Source organism: Nanorana parkeri, unplaced genomic scaffold (assembly GCF_000935625.1).
Source record: "Nanorana parkeri isolate BGI_ZX_2015 unplaced genomic scaffold, ASM93562v1 scaffold308, whole genome shotgun sequence".
NCBI classification, from domain to species: domain Eukaryota; kingdom Metazoa; phylum Chordata; class Amphibia; order Anura; family Dicroglossidae; genus Nanorana; species Nanorana parkeri.
Genome location: NW_017306576.1, coordinates 715,337 through 734,937, shown reverse-complemented (window position 1 = coordinate 734,937; position 19,601 = coordinate 715,337). Strand labels below are relative to the sequence as shown.

The following is a 19,601-nucleotide window of genomic DNA, read 5'->3' as shown; positions in this document are numbered from 1 at the left end:
TATATATATATATATATAATCATTGCATACCGCATTACTCTCATATTTGTAATATTATTTATATATACTTCTTTAGTTTTTTTCAGTGGTATGATTTAGTGGTGAAAATTATTAGTGCCCCCCCAGTTTTGACTGTGGTCTCTTATGTGCCCCCCCCCTATATATTGTTCCTAGAGTCGCCACTGCAGCAGCTTTAGTTTAAGTTTAACCGAGGTAGCTCCAGGAGCGCATAACTTATCTTTTTATACATTACTGGTCAGATTACCAGGTGAAAATAAATAAAAATAATGCAGATTAGTAAACTGCCATATATTAAGGTATTGCTTTTGGGTTGAGATACATTTTAAAGAGTAACTCTGCTCCACTCCACACTCATTGAGAAAAAAAATCAATTCCCTCTGGGTGATCTATGTAAATTGTAAGGATTTTAACAAATCTTGATGCAAAATCAATTTCTATTCTGAAGAAATAGCTGTTTGTTAAAGTATGCCCTTTGCAAACTGATTCTTGAATGGTCTGGGTTTGTTATAATCAGCTGGTGAACTTTCTGTGCTGTAATGCGGAAAGGTGCAGCGTTTGCATCCCTTTAGTAGTAATTAACCCTTAGGGAATATCTCACCAAAAATGAAATTCCTATTGCAAGGGATGCCTAAAATTTAAATTGTATCTTAGTGCAGACAATCAGCCGGCTAATCACACAAGCAGAAAACTACATTTCTGGGGGAGTTCTCTAACCAACTGTGTACAGACCGCCTTCAGGTTGCCATATTGCATTGAACGTTTGGGTAATTTTAGAAAATTGCAGTGGCTGCGGTTTTAAATGGAAGAGTAATTCAAAAAATGAAAATACAAAATGGTTTGTGCAGGCAGCATTTATATGCGTTTTATTATTAATGTTTTAATCCTTTTTCTTTTTTTGAAGCCTAACTAAGTTTGTCTGTGATGGTTCTCATTCATCCAGGTCATAGTATATCTGAAAAAAAAGGCAACTGGACTTGCTGTATTTTTCTTAAAGACTGGTCATTCAACCAGCTTTCTCAATTTAGAATGACTTGTACAAAAATTATCTGGGAATAAATATGGTGAATGTTGCTCCAATCAACATAATCTGTTAATCATGACCAGCATGGGGTCAGTCATGGAGGTAAGGTGTTGGTTGCATTTGCATAGTTGGAGCTAGCAGGTGTTCTTAACCCACCCAGAGAGAGGTGTTAAAACAGCATTGTATGTGGCAGACAATATATGTCTCACCCCCTCATCTCTATTCAAGCCCGGCTTCTCAGTTTTTACATAGGCCTATTTTACACCTCTTTAAAACCAGTCCTCCTCCCTGCCTAGGATGTGCACTTGACTGTTTTCAAAGGAGTGACCTTTTTCCTTTAGATGTAGGTATACTGCCCAATCCTGACCAGAGGGTTTAGCTCTTCTATGCTGTGTCATATGCTGGTGTAGCTGCTGTTTTATTTTACCAACATACAATTCTGAGCACTCCTCACTGCCCTCATGTTGTTCATCTTGTGTTTTGGTGTTGGGTCTTTTGGGTTGTTGTCTCAGTGTATTGCTGGGTTTAAAGCAAATAAACATCACATCCCTGACTTCCTTAAACCCAGCAATATACTGAGGCAACAACTGGTTCACCTGTTAATCATGCTGGTTATGATTAACAGATTATGTTGATTGGAGCAACATTCAATATATTTATTCCCAGAAAATGTTTGTACAAGTCATTCTGAATTGAGAACGCTGGTCGAATGACCAGTGAAACGTCTTCAAGAAAAATACAGCAAGTCCAGTTGACTTGATAATTTTTTAACAGACTAACTGAGTATCCTCTGTTCACTATTTTTTTTAGAGCTTTAACCCTAGTTTGTGAAAACTACACAGATACATGATAACAAAAGGTGTGCAAAGTCTTACTTCCTTAGTAGAAAAGACTGTTCTCTGCCAGCATGCTGCCGAGAAGGTCCCTTGCTCTGTGTGTTGAAGCAGCATTCTCTCTGAAGAGGTCCAAAACACCCCCTGCTGAGATTTTGCATATCTTTTTCTTTTTATTGCGCCTGCAATGTGTCTAGCTGATATAAATTGGAGTTTCAGCTGGGCTTTAAAAGAATAGTAGGAAGGGAATTATGCAGCTGTAAAACATTGTTAACATTTCATATATTGTTACCATGCTTCAGAGAATGATTTCTTCCCATCTCTTCAATAAGCTGGCCTTGAACTTTTTTTGTCTTTCCCCCTATGACTTTTGAAGACAAGATGCACATTGTCATGAGGGAAAAATGTGCTTTAAAAGAAATCTGCCTTGTTTTACTAGAGCATCTTCTGCATTGCATTTGCTTAAAAAATCTAAAAGTTTTCCACAAATGGCAACACCACGTTTTAAAATGATGGATTGTTTCCTGCAACCCTTAAATTAACATTATAAAGCCTTGACCTTGTGTGCATTAAGTATTCCCCCAAGATATTGAGGAATATTTTACGAGTTGTTTCATTTTGCTGTCTTGCTTCTAATTACCTTTGGGGCTTATTAAGAAATCCACTAGTTTTGTCTTGAGGGCACAAGAGAGAAGCAGAACGCCAACCAAGGTTTGGAGATATTGATGGTACAAGATGAAAGAGATTTATTTACGGAAAACAGATTTGGATTAAGAAAAGCCTGCAATTACTTCATGCATGGAATTATTAAAGCATTGCAGATGTGCAGAAAATATATTCAGCTGGAATGCAAGCCAGGAATACAACAAGCAAGACCAACCACTAAACCAGTGAACTAATGTTACATAGATCTGTTCAGATTGCTCATATTACCATATCTATGTAGATTATGGTGCATATAACATACAAGACATGTTCATCTGAAAGTGGCAGTGCCCTGACACACCGCATGGACTGCCCTGGCACACCGCCACCTTTCAGATGCAGCCACTGTACCCAATCAACTTGAACGGGTGACAGCTACCACTTCTGAACAGCATATTTGGGATTCGCAGGAATTCACAGGTTCCTGCCGCAGGATTTCCTAAATGCGCCTACTTTATAGATGTGAATGAAGCCTGAGACTCAGTACTGCTCCTCTCTAAATGCTTCCTTTTCATGAGCAAATAAATGCTGTCTAACTAATAGCCTAACTTTAACTGCTTCAGGACCACCGTACATAAATAAATGGTGGCATCTTGAAACGATGTTAGTTATACCAACATCATAGCTGCTACAGTTGCTGTAATGTTGTTACGATTTGAAACAGCCACCAGCTATTCCGAGCTCAGCTGTCCTCTGTGTGGGGTCAGGAGCGGGAGGATGAGTCTGTGTACTTTGATCGGAGGAGATCAGCCCACTTCCGGTGTCTGATCTCTCCTCCGATTACTGAAAGCAAAAGTGAAGTGCATTACATCACTTCCGGTTTCAGGCTGTCCTTTCTTCGGCTGCTTTGGCCGGAGAAGAAACTGATGAAGCAGATCTGTGCTTCATCAGCTTATTTGGGGTATCCAGGTGACATTAGGGGTCTAATAGACCCCTGATGTCTCCATAAAGAGGACCTGTCACATCCTCTTTGCTATTACATAGGGGGCTTGGTTTTTGGGGGTATTGTTCATTTTTTACCATTTCATGGGCGTGCAAAATTTTAAGGCTTGACATGTTAATCTATTTACTGGACACAACCTCATCTTTTAGGTCTTACCAAAAAAAGGGTATTATAATCTGTTTCTGTAAATTTCATTTTAGTGTATTTTATCCTAAAAATATTGGTTTGATAAACATTTGCACAAATATATTTTTATTCTACAGGGCCTCTACTTTCAGAATATATATAATTTCATGTATAATTATTTGGGTTTTTTAAGCTGTTTTCTAGGCAAAAAAAATCATATTTTATCATGTGTGTGCAAAAATTAAGAAATTGCACCAGACAGCACGTGGTTAAAAGACAACAAAAGGCAGGTGCAGTGGCAAACCCACTATAAAGTGTCATGTGGCTGAGATACGGTTTGTAAGAAATCAGAAGTCCTCTGCCTGGCATGTGTATTATTTAAGTTTTGCACATTGCCATAAGGGAACTGAAAAGGAAGTTGCATTTAATGAATCTTCTCCAAAAAAAAAACATAATTGCATTAGCAGAGTTACATCTCCCCTTCTTCTATTCTTCCTTCCCCTCAGTCCTTACAAAACCTTCAAATGTCTTACTGGCTACTTTGCACAATACAAAGCATGGAGAAGCATAACAGTACACGAAAGGTAAAAAAGATAGCACAAACTGAACAATACAATGGCCTTCCTTACAGACTCTATATGGCAAAAAGGGAAGTCGGGCAAAAAAAAAAGCTAAACATTTTCTTTGTTGTTATATCATTGGACGCCTGCAGGCTAATTCATTAAAACTGGAGAAAGAAAAATTATTACAAAACTGGAAACATTGCCAATAACAACCAGATAGTTTCTCCTTCCATATATGGAAATATTAAACAGAAAAATGTCTTTATTGGCAAAAATTCCACCTTTTAAAAATTTTATTTTTTATAAAGTTTTAATGAATCGGCCCCATAAAAATGGCTTAAACCACTGGGGTTTATAAATATGGAGATATGGAAGAAAGAAGGGTAGGTGAAGACAGTCATAAATCCTACATGTTTGTATAAATGGTACAGATGAGAAGTATAAAACTGTATTTAAGATCTCTATTGTATTCAGAGCATGTTTGTGGGCATTGCAGTATAGAAGACTCTTATTACCCAAATTACTGTGCAGATAGGTACAGGAGAAAATGTATAAAAATTACCACATTATACATGAGCATGGCCTTTAGCCTCAATGCTGTGCCTCCTTAGTAGACTTTCTGTCTGCAGCTGCTGATGGAACATACAACATGTATTGGGGTTGATTTACTAAAAGCAAATATGTTGTTTACTTTGCAAGGGAATGTTCGACTAGCTTGGTGAATCAAGTAGAGCTCTGCTGACTTGTACTGCCTAATCATGTGCAAGCAAAAATAGTTTTTTTTATTTTCCTTGCACGTGATTGGGTACTGTTTGTAAAGTCAATGTATGCCACACTCACTAAGCTAAGGAAAAATTCCCTTGCTGAGTGAACTGCATATTTGCCTTTAGTAAATCAACCCTGTTGCTTTTTACTAGAACCTATCTGAGCTTCTGAGGTCAGGTGTAGAAAGAGAATGTCAGATAAATTGCTACAGGTGCTTTCAATGGCAAGGGGATCATTTTAAATACACTTAAAGTGAAACAGAATAGAAAGACAGTCAACAGTGCATTGAGCATGAGAAATGAGACACCTTCAGTTGTTCTGTTCCCCTCTCTTTTCAAGAAAGAGACTGTAAAGGTGACTCTCTTATTTACACCACAAAAGAAAACAGCACAGAGGGGCTAGTGTGAAGGTAATGGAGTTTGAAAGTGTAGCTGTGAAAAAATGGTATTGAGCTCAGACAGTCTCTGCCAACCACACTACAGTGTGTCCTTTGTAAAATGAACCCCCCACAGGCTCAATAAACCAAAGAAAATATCTAAAGTATTTAATAAACCTTTCAATGGAAGCAGATCATAATTTTGTCATCAGTTGTTTAATTTGAATCACCCCTTTGCCATTTCCTCTGAATATTCTTCATAGCTTTTGAAAGGTTGCCATAGACTTAATAGTGTTTTGTTCAGGGATCTTTGAGCCTGGATAGAATATAAATACATAGCATGCAGAATAAAAGTGCATCTGGTCTTGGATCATAAAACACATTACAGTGAGCTTTGCACCTTCCAGCTGGAGAGCCAGTGGGAAGGGAATTCAAGCAACCCATGGATTAAAGACTGACATGGTCTAGTGCACGAAGGAGCTTCCATTAATCAGACTGCAGGTGTCACAGGAAGGGGCTAGCATTAGTGCAAGCCTTCAGACACCAGATATGCTTCTAAAAGAAACGTATGCCACAGCCAGTGTAAGCAGCCAGCAAAGCCTAGTGGAGATGCACATAATGAAATACAATCCAGTCAGGGATGGCCCTTGGGTAAAATTTTCACTTCTACAATCCATTTTCAGTTTAGGTCTGGATTTTTAAGAAGACAGCGAGCAGCAACCCGACTCCCAGGTGACATGATGTGTTCCGATTTAGGCTTTGAATGTTGCAAATTAAATTCCCTCATCAGTCCTCTAATCACTCTTACCAGATGGGGCTTGTGCTCAATTTTGGATCCACAGGAAATTTAATGGTTATTGTTTCTGTTTAAATAGGAGATTATTGCATTTTAATAAGTTCTCTTTGGGACCTGAAGCAACAATAGAGCACTATGAATTACTGTAGATAGCTGTTACTGCATGCTGGGGAAAAATCAAGTTAGTAAGTGTGACAAGTTGCTTTTTCTTGCCTTCCAGCAATCGCTCGGAGTGTATTTACCACCAAATTAAGTATGTGCCATGGGGATAATATTTTTATCCTGCCAAGGGGGGAAGGTGCTTGTCTGTGGATTTTCATTAAAATGACACATCTGTTCAGCAATTTCACAAAGTAATTCTACTGAAAGTTTTATCAGCTAATTTTAATTATTCACTCCAGTGAGTTGAATACAGGATTCATCATGTTGAATTAATATATTTGACGGGAATTTCACAAAGAGGGGGCTAGCAAAAACAATCAACAAATTGAATTGTCATGCAATATGGATTTAATTGAGATTCTTTAATTAGGATAAGACCGAGATGCGTTTTTTGCTGGTATTAAACAGCTTAGCAATGCAGTGGTAAAGATTACAAAAATGCAATTAAACACTAGTGGGTGTGAACATACTATAAATAAGTGTGAATCATTTGAACAGCCGTGGAATTATGTTTTGAAACCCCTGCATGAGGTCTGGCAAATCTTGAAAACTATTAAAAGCAAATCACTATAGCAAATAATTTCATGTTTAAAGAGGCCAATATACATGATAAGTGAGATGTAGCTTAACTTACCCATGGAACCCATACACACTTGAATATGGTCCTGGTATTGTTGACTGCTGTTACTGCAAATTTAGACATTGTTGACAGTGTAGACTATAAGCGGCCATTACAAAACACACAGGGGAAATTTATAAAACCTGGAGCAGACAAAATCTGGAGCAGTTACCAGTGGCAACCAATCAGCTTCTCTGTTTCATTTCCAAAGCTTAACTGAATAAACTAAAGAGAGAAGGTAATTGGCTGACATGGGCAACTGCTCCAAATTCTGTCTGCTCCAGTTTTTATGATCTCCCTGCACAATGCACGGGCCTATTCTGTCATTGCCACTATGCAATATGCTCTGAGCAATGACATGCAGCTGCTGCTGGATTGAATGCATGTAGACAGGAAGTCACTGAGGAAATGAGATGCAAATAAAGGTGAAATTTGTGTTTCTGACAGTTAATTCATTCTGTTAATTTTCAATGATGCATAGCGCTTTAGCAATATATATATATATCGTCGATCAGCTCTGTAAAACGCCCAGGTGTGAACCTGGCCTTAATGGCTCTAAAATTATTGCTCTCACTCCGACGTTTGCGGCAATATGCAACATGTGCGGCATGTAGGCGCACATGACGCATATATGCGTGTGTATGTCGGGGGCGGGGACTTAAAAAAAATTAATGTTATGCTTCTTTATTTTTTTTATGAATCTTTCATTTTTGTATTACTTTTTCTTTTTTTTTTTACACACACAACTTTATTGCTATTACATGGGGGGCTAAGAAGCCCCCTATGGGATAGCCAATTTACATGACAGGTCCTTTTTATGGAGACATCAGGGGTCTCCAAGACTCCACATCCTTTAAAAGGAATTTCAGTTGGTAAATTTTTGCGACAAAGTAACTCTGTGTTGGCACAGAGTTAGCACAAGAGACAACTCTGTGTTGTCTCTTGTGCTAACTTATAGTGCTACAATAAAATGGACCCAAAACCTTTACAGTTTCCCTTTAAATAGAAACAGAACTCTGGAAGCTGTTCCTATAAATGAAGGCAGGAAGCCAAAAACTATTCCACACTTTTGCCTGTGGTCTCCCTGCAGCTCTTTTTTTTTCTCTGTTACTGTCTTACCATGCATGCGCCCTTGTGAGGACAAAGCCATATTGGTAGATGCAGGGCTTTGCTTCCTAATGTCAGCATTTCTAGCAAGGAGAACAATGAGCTCAGTAGACTACCAGTCAGTGACAATAAAGCCTTAGATCGCACACCACAAATATACAGATATGTACATGAGTATCTAACCACCCTCACACACTAGGAAGTGCACTGCTTTTTTTCAGGAGGAATCCCAAACAAAAGGCATATTTTTTATAGGGTACTGCTTAGGCACAATTAACATTTCTAAATGTTCCCTATAACATAGCAAATCTTTACTTTTTAAGCTTACCTCCACTTTTAAGTGTATGCATCCCCTAACAATGAATTTCTCTTAGTGTCTCCCTTTTATTTTTTTAGTTTGATAAGTGCCAACAATGACCTGTTGAGCCTGCAAGAAATCTTGTGATCTGAACTGTGAAGTTCCTGTGCTCTCCTCTGACTGTTATCAGTTAGCAATGTCCCGAGTCTCTCTAAGTTATGGAGATAAAGAGGGGGGGTTGTATTTTTACAGCACTACCTGCCCTAGGGTGACAACGTGCTTCTCCATAGTGAGTGAGTGTTGTCATCCTAGAAAAGGAAGTATTTTACTAGCAGAATCACCAGGTGAACATAGTAGGAAGACAGCATGAAAAAATATTCAATGCAGCCATCACATCTAAGGACTGGTAAGCTCCAATATGTTACACTTTTCTTGGGTCTACATACACTTTAATTAAAATAATCAAGGTCCTTTCACACATAATAAGGATGATCGCAGAATGTGGTGCAGCAGCCCCTACCATATGATGAGTTAAATAAAAAATGGGTCACTGTCAGACTGAGATGTTCCCACCATTTGGTAAATTATTCCTCAGATTTTACACATAACAGAGTGCGAGTCTCTACAGAAGGAATAAACGTGCTATTTGAGATTCTCATGATCACAAGTATAATTGAGTGAAAAACAAATCTGTTAAGTTTCGGGAGGGGTGGCAGAAATTTGGGCAGCTGTAGTATAAGTGCTGTTAAAATGTTAGTGAGCAGGAAAAAACGAACAGCAAGAAGACAGCATCACATTTTACATCTGATAAATATGAAGACATTGCTTGAAAAATGCAAAACTTTTTCTTTTTTTTTTTGTTACACAAAAGAAATTAGGCAAATAGTTCTTTTTCAATCAACATCATTGTTACCCATGCTGATACAATGCTGTTGTAATGACATAGAGATCATGATTGCTGTATTGTGCAGAGCATCCTTCAATCTAAAAGTCTTCCGACCAAAAAAAAGGACATTGCTTGATAAGACAATGGATGCCTTTAGCAGTCATTAAGCATTTCAGAGGTAACTACTTACTGCATAGAAGAAAATTTGAAAAGGCTATATACTGATTTACCATTCTGACCTTTTGTACATGATATGTAATGACTGTGCACTGGTTTAGACAAACTGACTAATCACAAAGACACACTTAATATGTTACAGCTCTAAACAGACAGTATTGTATAGGGCATTTGTTTTATTCGATTTGTCCTTTATCATTTTAAATACAGGTATTTTGCTCAATGAACATACTCCACCTAAAGTTTTATGGTTTTGTTTTAAAAATGGATACAAATAAGATAACAGATTAGAAGTAAATCACTGTGTCCCCTAGCATTTGCTTCAAACTTAAAGTGAATCTGTGGGCAGGCTATGGATATTGAATATCTTTAATACATTCTTAAAGTATATAGTATGTTTAGCCAAATGTTTTCTTTTTTCAATTTCGGATAGAGTAGGAAAAGGTAAAATTCATGCAAGTACCATTGGGGACATTTCCCTGTATTAGCTGTCCCAGAGATGAAAAGAAAGTTAGTAGAAATTGCAAAAAGTGAGCAAGTGTCCCCATTAGAAGATGTCCCCTTACCTCTTGTTTTAGGGATAACGTTGACATTTGGGCTTTACCACTTACTTTCTCAGTGACAATGGTCACCAGTATAAATAATAAAGTGGTGGATTTCAGGAGTCTGTCCCCAACAGTAAAGTTAAAAAATAAAACTATTTAATAAAATAATTAAAAAATAAAAATAAATAAATTATAAAAAAAATATAAAAATTTAAAAGTTTAAAATAATAAAAATAAAATATTTTAAATCATTTTAAAAGGTTAAACAAATATTTTTGGTTTCGGCCTGACTTTTATTTTCGGTTTCAAAATTTTCATTTCCGTGCACCTCTAGTTAACAACTTTTTTGACTCCATACAGTCTGGCTTCTACCTACAATACTCCACTTAATTCTACTATTAGACCTTTCTACTGCCTTTAAAACAGTTAAGCACACTCTCTTCCTCAAAAAACTCCACTCCTTTGGCCTCTAAGACTCTTTTCTTACCTGGTTCCCCTCCTACCTATCTAAGCACTCCTTGGGTGTCACCTCCAACTTTCTCTCTTCTCTTTTTATTCTCTATCTAGGGCAACACAAATCTATCTGGTTCAAATCTAGGTTTGGCTGGAACAGTATTGTCATGGAGTTTGAATTATGTCTTTAGGCTCCCTTGGGTTTCCTCAGGATAGTTCAAGGACATGCTGAAAGGTTAATTGGCTCCTATCTAAATTGACCCAAGTCTGTGTGCATATGGGATAGGGACTTTAGAGTGTAAGCTCATTGTGGGCAGGGACTGATGTGAATGTGTATCACTTTGTAAATTGATGGTGCTATATAAATACCTGTAATAATATTAATCTACTCCACCTCCCTTTATAGCTTTCAACACATTCTCAATGCAAATTACACCCACATTGATCTCTTTACTCCTTATTTCACCCCAATATTTTATTACAAATGAGACATATTATGAAGTTAATTTACTAAAGTCATTGAATGGGCTATTCACTTCACAAGGAAATTTGCACTTTGCAGGGAAAGTTTCCCTTTATTTAGTGAATGAGGTGAAGCTCTGCTGACTCTCATCAACCAATCATGTGCAAACAAAAATCCTGTTTATTTTTTAATTCTTGCACATGATTAGATATTCTTTGTGAAATTGAATATTCTAAGTGAAGCTTCAGTACATCCACCAGGTTAAGACAAACTTTCACTGCAAAGTGCAAATTCCCATACAAACTGTAGATTATTTGCATTTAGTAAGCCAAACCCTATGCCTCTTCTGCAATAAAGTCTTCTTACCTTTCTCCCCATAATCTCAGCCCAGTATAAGTGTACAATCTCAATAGGTTGGATGACGGGATGAATTCATATCCATGTGCATGCTCTTGATCTACATCATACCACATCAGCCAATCAAGATGAGCATTGACCTTGAACCTGGAAGAAGTCAGGGAGAAGATTTTGGCACCGGCAAGGGGGCTTGCAGACATTGCATCCCTGTAGCATAAGTAAGTATAGACCAGTGGTGGCAAATCTATGGCACACGTGCCAGAACGGGCACGCAGGGCCCTCCCTGCTGGTATGCAAGCCCAGGTACAGTGTTCTGTTGAACGGGTGGCTGCGCAGGCACAGTAACACTATATGGAGAACTTGATGGGGCTCTTGAGTGGCCAATCATCCTACATGAGAGCCCGCCTGAGAGCCCACACAGCCCCCCTGAGAGTCCATACAGACAGCTCAGAGAGGCATAACCCCCCTGAGAGCCCATACAGACCACCTAAGAGCCCACAGAGCCCACATGAGAGCCCTTATAGATCACCTTAGAGCATCACAGCCCCCCTGAGAGCCACACAGCCCCCCTGAGAGCCTGTACAGATCACTTGAGAGCCCATAGAGACCACTTGAGAGGCCACAGAGACCACCTGAGAGGCAGTAGTGACATGTTGCCTGGTAGGTTACTACTGTGTGACTTGTTCCCTTGCAGTGTTTTATTAAGGTGCATGTTCCACAGTAGAACACTGCAGGGGAACATGTCACACAGCAGCACAGCACAAGGAAATATGTCACTCAATAGCACACTACAAAGGTATATGTCACTCAGTAGCACATGGATTTGGATAAATACATATTTATGTACTTTAAGCTTAGTTCATACAGTTGTATGAATTGGTTTTCTAAATGAAATCCTCAGCATTCCGGCATAATATCAGAGTTGGCACTTTGAGATACATAAGTTGGTTTAGTGATCCAGTTTAGGCACTCGGGCCCAAAAAGGTTTGCCATCACTGGTATAGATGAAGTTTAATTCCACTTTAATACACATATAGATTACGTACAAATTTGAAAACCATTGGGAAGGCTTAAATGGTTGCTAATGTTTTGTGAAGGTAAGGATTAAAGTAAATGTAAACCCTATCAAAGAACTTCTATTATTTCTTCCCTTTTGGTCTGTTAAATATACCATTGAAAACACTCACTCTAGTACAGTGAGCAGTAATTATATGCAAAGTTCAGTAACTGATACCAACCTTTTAAATTTCAGTGTGTTATTTGATAAGTAAAATATGAGCTTTGATGGACTAATGTAGATTATTATGTATTCCCTTTATAAATGTATGCATTAAAATTTACCACACTTTTCCAAATCACCGCATTTTAATTATTTTCCTTTTGAAGAATAAAACTAATTAAGGTTAGTAGGATAGTAAGGTGCAGAAGATAACTGTCAGAACGGAACATGGAGCCAAAGTAGGTAGGTTGTATCCTGAGCACACAAAAAAATGTAAACTTTGGAATTTGAATTCTGAATTTTGAAATATCAATAATCCTTCTAATGGAAATGATCTCAGCTGTAAAAAACCCTATATACTTTGTATTCATCTTCACAATGCTATCAAATATTTATCTATAAAGTGGCTTCCAGAAAAGCTATTTTGAATACAAAACTGTCCTAAACGTGTGATTTTAAGCACAGTGGTCAAGGAGAAAGTGACCATGAGCGAACCTAACTCTCTCTATGAAGAATGATACCACTGTAAATAGACCCAGTTTCCTTAAAAGCTATCGTCTGGTGTCTATTATATAACCACCAGAAGTCTTTTTCCAGGCAACAAAATAATTATCCTTGAAAGCGACAAAAGTACTTATGGTGAAGGAAGTGGTAATAATAGTTCAGTATGAAGGGGATCAATTACCTTTATCATTTTCCACCAGGCACCAGAATTTATTGTAAAACATAAATCTGTTATATAAGTAATATATAGTGCTTAGAATGTATACTTTTTCAGGCATAACCATAAAGTTTATAAATGCTCAGCATCCATTGGGAGGGTTCTAAAATAGACAGACTCAAATAATGTATCCCCTGAGACTGAATTGTAGATATTACATTTGCAGTCCGTTCCGCTTCTAAATGTGTTTCTCACAAAACAAGCTGGAGAGAGCATGTCTGGCACACAATGGACAAAGTCTGGAACTGTTTCTGTGTAAGAGCCTTATCGAGCACTGGCTGTGTTATGACCTGCTTATTTTAGTCACTAGTAATGTTTAATCTATAAAACATACTCTTCAAGAACAAATCAAGAGGCTACTATGTTCAAAAATACAGCATAAGCCCAATATAACCAAGTACAACATTTTTTGTGAAAAACAAACTTTGATGTTACCATGATGTCTTTTACCTCAGGTACATGTGAAGAAATTAGAATTTTTGTTCCTGTGTGGCCTTATTTTTCTTTTTTTTTAGCATAGCTTAGTTGAAGTGAACCTTTCCTAAGAGAAATATGGAGGCCGCCAGCCAATAAATGCCACACTCTGTAACATTATACAATTACACTGCTGATGAAATCATGTGTACCTCAGTAAGCAATTGAGTGCTTCTCTGTTTAACATCAATTGGTTTGCTGTGCTGTTTTAATGCATATCTAAATACAAAATTAAAAATATAATGTATTGCAGCTTACCAGTCCTTAGGTGGGGTGGCTTCATTAGTTTTCTTTTTTTTCCCCAACTTTCTTTCCTATCATTTTCACCTGGTAATCCTGTGAATAAAACACTGCCTGTTCTAGGATGGCTACACACACTCCACTTTATCTATAGAGGAAGTTGTTACTCTAGGATAGGATTACAAACATGTCTTCCTCTCTTTATTTCCATTACATGATAGGGCATGTACATTCGAAGATTACAGACAGTAGTTTGGAAGGAAGATAATGCTTGATATGTCAGCTCAGTTCACAGGAAGTAACAAGGACCCTGCATTTCTTTCACAAAGATTTTATTTGGTTTTTGTCAGTTTTTGTTGTCACATAAAGGTTACAAAAATAACAAATAACAAAATTAGGGCATGCAAGCCCTGCAACAAGGAATCCAAATTGAAATTATACAAACATAACAGCATGCAGAGCCCTGCAGGCTGTAGAACAAAACAACGGAACAAGCGTCAGAGAACCTTTGGGTATACAAAGGGGGTAGTGCTGCCCAGTTTTAGTGAGTGAGACCTAAAGTGACGTGGGAAGGAGCATCGTAGGGCAAACTTATCAGGTCCGGATGCTGGGAATCACGGAATCGAGTTCAATGAGGTGACGGTCTCCTACACCGAGACATCCTGTGCAGATGGTACTTAGGACGCCTAGTAGTACAGATCAGTGTGAGGAGAGCAATCAGGGAGGTTGAAGGAAGAGGATATGGAAGTGGAGAAGGGGAGGACCGGGAATGGGAAAGAACAAAGGGGGAGTAGGACAAAGGAAGGTGGTGTACAAGGGAAGGGGTCCAGGGAGGGGTGGGAGGTACAGAGCCCTTAAATGGAGAGAAGCTGTGGGTCGAAAGATGGTGGTTTAGAGTAGTCAATCCAAGGTTGCCAAATCAATAGGAAGCGGTCATGGGTGTCGGAGAGGATCGCAGTCAGTTTCTCGTTAACCAGTATATCATCCATGCGGTTCTTGACTGCTCTGAAGCTCAGAGTCGGGGTTTTCCACGCTCTGGCAATTGTCATTTTTGTGGCAACAAAGATGTGGGATACAAGACATTTCTGGTAACGAGACAACTGCGGGACTGGTTGTAGTAGCAATGCCTTTGGAATAGGGAGTTGAGTAAATTATAAACCTGCTCCCAGGTGTGCCGCCCAGGGGCACGTCCACCAAATGTGAAGCATGGTACCCAACGCACCACAGCCCCGGAAGCAATGTGGAGAGTAGGAGGGAATGTATTTCGCCAAACGGGCAGGCGTGTGACACCAACGGTACATCACTTTATAGGAGTTCTCGAGTGCGAGTACGTTTCGGGAGCAGCGAGCTATCGCTGACCAGGTATGCTGCCAGTCCTCAGGAGTTAGGGATCTGCCCAATTCCTCATGCCACTGACGTTGATAAGGAGCAAGGGTGGTAGAAGTGGAGGTTTGTAGAGAAGAGTAGATCAAAGAAATGACACCTGGGGCATGCGGGTCTGAGTTGCAGCAGTGTTCGAATAGGGTCATTCTAGATGGGGCTGAGGTGTTTTTCAGGAGCGAATTAATGAAGTGGCTTATTTGGGTGTAGCGGAACCATTCCCGAAGAGGGATGGATCTGTTGGTACGGAGCTGCTGAAACGATTTCACACCTGAGAGTGAGATGAGGGAGTGTACAGTGGTCAGATCATTTCGGGCCCACCATGCAAACGAGTGAGGGTCGCTGACACCAGTGGGGAATAATGGGGAGTTGAGCCAGGGTAGTAAAGGGAGGTGAGGCGACATCAGGTTGCTGGAGTAGCGAACCCCGTCACACACCTTCAGGGAGTGTCTAAGGATTGGGCTAAGAGTGGTAGGGCGGTTGGCCTGAGATAGCCATAGTAAGGACGTGAGGGGCAGGGGATAACAGTCCACCATGTCCAAACATGCCCAAAGCGGGAGCTCGGTTGTTGATTGCAAGAGGGCTAAAGGGGCAATGGTGGCAGCCGTATAGTACGAGCGAAGATCAGGAACCGCCAGACCGCCACGGTATTTGGGGCGATAAAGCAGGTTTCGATTGATACGGGGACGGGAATTGGCCCAGATGAACGTGAGCATCCTGCGTTGGAGGATGCGAAAAATATGGCTAGGCATGTGGATCGGCAGGGCCCGGAACACGTAGAGCAACTTAGGCAGGAAGGTCATCTTCACTGCATGGATCCTTCCTATCCAGGAGATGGGGAACCTCTGCCAGGAGACCAGTAAATTAGTGAGGGATTTCAGGAGGGGGGAATGTTGGCTTCGTATAGAGTTTCATAGGTCGGGGTCAGGCGGATGCCCAAGTATTTTAGAGAGGGGGTCCAAGTAAACGGGAAAGAGAGTTTGAGTGCGGATAACGTTGCAGGCGTCAAGGAGACATCAAGCGCTTGGGATTTGGATTGGTTGACCCGTAGGTCTGAAAAGAGTGGGAAGTCCGAAAGTGCTTTGAGGAGGTTCGGGAGGGAAAGGAAGGGATTGGTCAATGACAGGAGAACATCATCAGCGAAGAGGGATATTTTGTGGTGAGTGCCCGCTACCTCAAGGCCCTGAATATCGGGGTTGGTTCTGATGTATTCAGCCAACGGCTCGAGGGCGAGGGCAAAGAGGATGGGCGACAGGGGACAACCCTGGCGAGTGCCGCATGCTATCGGGAACCCGAGATGACTCGAAGCCACAGTACTTAAGTTTGGCCTGGGGTGAGGCATATAAGGCCGCGACCCATGAGATAAAGTGGGAACCAAATCCCCAGTGACGGAGAACTTCAAAGAGGTACGGCCAAGAGATCATGTCGAAGGCCTTGGAAATATCCAAGGATAGCAACATCATCTCCCTGGAGCGTAATTTGGCTAAATGCATCAGGTGTAGGGCTCGTCTGACCCCGTCCCCGGCCTGTCTGGATGACATGAAACCTACTTGATCTTTTTTGATTAGGGACCCTAAAAATTGGTTAAGGCGGGAGGTGAGGATTTTGGAGAGGATCTTGACGTCTACATTTATTAAGGAAATGGGGCGGTAATTGGTCCAGTAGTGGGGATCTCTATCTGGCTTAGGTATCATAACAACATTCGCCGTGAGCATGTGTGGGGACATGGAGTCGCCTTTTAGGAGTCCATTAAAAAGGGAAGCCAAGTGGGGGGTTAAGTCTTCTGAAAGTTTTTTATAGAAGAGAGCAGGGAATCCGTCCGGGCCCGGACGTTTACCTGTTTTGAAGGCCTTAATGGCTTGTTGGACTTCTATGGCGGAGATCTCCGACTCTATGAGGTCCCTACCGGTTTGTGGGATATCTGGAAGGGTAATGCGGGAGAGAAATTCGCGGATAGTGTTGAGTGAGGAGGCGGAGGGGGTTGAGTAAATCTTGGAGAGGTGATGGCGGAATTCAGATAGGATTTTTGTGGGGTCACTAGTGCGGGTGGCCAGCCTGGTGCGGAGTGAGATTGGGGACGGGATACTATCAAACGTCCGCAGACGTTTGGCTAGCATGGAGTCAGGTTTGTTGCCTTTTGCATATAATTTCTGTTTCGTCCAGCGCAGGGAGCGTTCGGACCCGTCCGTAAGGCAGAGGTCAAGTGCAACCCACGTTGACGTTAGCAATGTACGATTGGCGTTCGTGGGGTTGGATTTAAAGGCCTTCGACCTCTGGTCTAATTCCGTTTCGAGACTGCGAATGCGCTGATTGCGGTCCCTCTTATGTTTAGACGCTATTTGGATCAAGTGGCCATGTATAACCGACTTGTAGGCTTCCCAGATGGTCGATTCAGAGGGGACCGACTCTGCATTAAGCTGAAAGTAGTCAAGGGTGCGCATGCGAACTTCCGTGATTATATCGGATAGCGAGAACAGCGACTAATTTAAGGACCAGGAGGACGAGGGGGGCGTGCTTAGGATGGAGGAGCACACAATGAGCACTGCATCATGGTCCGACCAGGGTATGGGAAGAATGTGGGAGGAGGATGCTAGAGATAGGGAGCGCCGGTGGAGAAAGGCATGGTCAATGCGTGAGTGGGAACGGTGGGGATTGGAATAAAAGGTGTAGTCTCTTCCTATGGGGTGGTGATCACGCCACACATCCACTAGGTTGTGTTGGAGAAGCAATTGTTGAAAGCATTGGATGTGGGGGTTTTTTGTCGCGGGGCCCGGAGGGTACTTGTCTAGTTGGGCATGGAGGATCAGGTTGGAGTCCCCACATAGGAAGAGAGTACCCTGTGTGTGCGTTAGCAAAGAACAGAGGTGAGTGAGAAAAGGAATTGGGTTGATATTAGGCGCATAGTAGGTGAGAACCGTGATGTCAGTATCATTAAGCCTGCCCGTCAGGAGAAGGTACCGCCCCTCTGGGTCTGCTATCTGCTTAGTGCAAACAAAGTTTGCAGTTTTTCAAAAGGCTATGAGGACACCGCAGGTTTTTGTGGAGGCATTGGCTTGGTATACGGATGGGAAGAAAGCATCGAAATACTTGGGGGCACTAGAGGTCGAGAAATGTGCTTCTTGAAAGCAGGCCATGTCTATGTGATGGCTGCATAGGTAGCGAAAGGCTTTCGTCCGTTTCTGAGGGGAGTTGAGTCCTTGGACATTCAGAGATAGCCAGCGGAGCGGCATTGCGCTGATCGGAACCGGTGTACTTCTGGGGAAAGGGGAAGGTGAGGAAGAGAGCGGGGGAGGAAGGCAGACAGCGGGACACTCGTGGGAAAGAGGGAGCGGGGGGAAGGGCAGGTGGGGATGGGAAGGATGAGAGGAAGGGGAAAGGGGGGGATGAAAGCGTAGTAGAGAGGAATGTGGAGGAGGAAGTGCTAGTTAGTGTACCAGCCGGTACACTATATGAGGGTTCAAGTCCGGAAATCACCGGTACAGATAACAAGTAAGGAGGCACAGGGAACCACCCGGGCAGGGAATTCCCTAATTAGGAGCTAGATGGGCACCATACAGGAGATACAATGGGGGGGGGTGGGGGACAGGAAGGGCTAGACCATGGTCGTCGTTCTGGCCTTCCCCAAGTTCAAACAAGGCAGGCGGGCCGAGGCGACAAGCAAGGGTCAGGGGCGGTGGGAGCAATAAGGCATACATCAATATCTAAAAATTCAAAATTCACCATGGAATGGAGACCGGGAGAGGGGGCAGGGTTACACGGGTATCAACATAAAAGGGGTGGGGTGAACCCGAAAACATAGCTGGGGCTCAGGTGTACCCCAGGCCTAAAAGTGACCAACAATTACAGGGAACAAGTAGGGCAGGACAAGACATAATCATAATAGGCAGTAAAGCTGGGGGATGGATGCCAGGAGGGGGTTAGGAGGGCACTCCGGGTAATATGTTGAAGGTGGACCGGGATCCATCGCACATATAAAACAAAAAAGGTAATGAGTAAACAACGTTGGAGATTCTGAAAATAAGAAGTCAGCAGTAAGGCACAAATAACGATTGCAGCCACCATGCGGGGCTAACCATACCAACTTGGTCTGGGCACCGAACAATGTGCGGTCTGTTGAGACAAAGTCTCTTCGGAATTACCACGGGTTGGGGGGCGCAAGTCAACCATCTCCGGCATGTTGGGGGGCATCAGCTTTCAGATGTTGGAGGATCCTGGAAGGCGTCGAGGAAGAGCGGTGTGCCTCCGACGATTCCAAGATCGAAGGGGAGTGGTGCAGCCTGAGGAGGAAGACTTGAGTGGTGGGGGGGTTCCTCCGGCGGAACTGCGAAGCCCAGTTCCTGGAAAAGGGAAC

The 19,601-nt window shown here is 41.6% G+C and overlaps 1 protein-coding gene across 1 annotated transcript in view; it reads right to left on the bottom strand.

The window, feature by feature from the left end:
• AUTS2 (autism susceptibility candidate 2) overlaps window positions 1–19,601 on the bottom strand; it is a 1,207,424-nt gene that overhangs the window by 618,102 nt on the left and 569,721 nt on the right. The gene's annotated exons all lie outside the window — the stretch shown is intronic.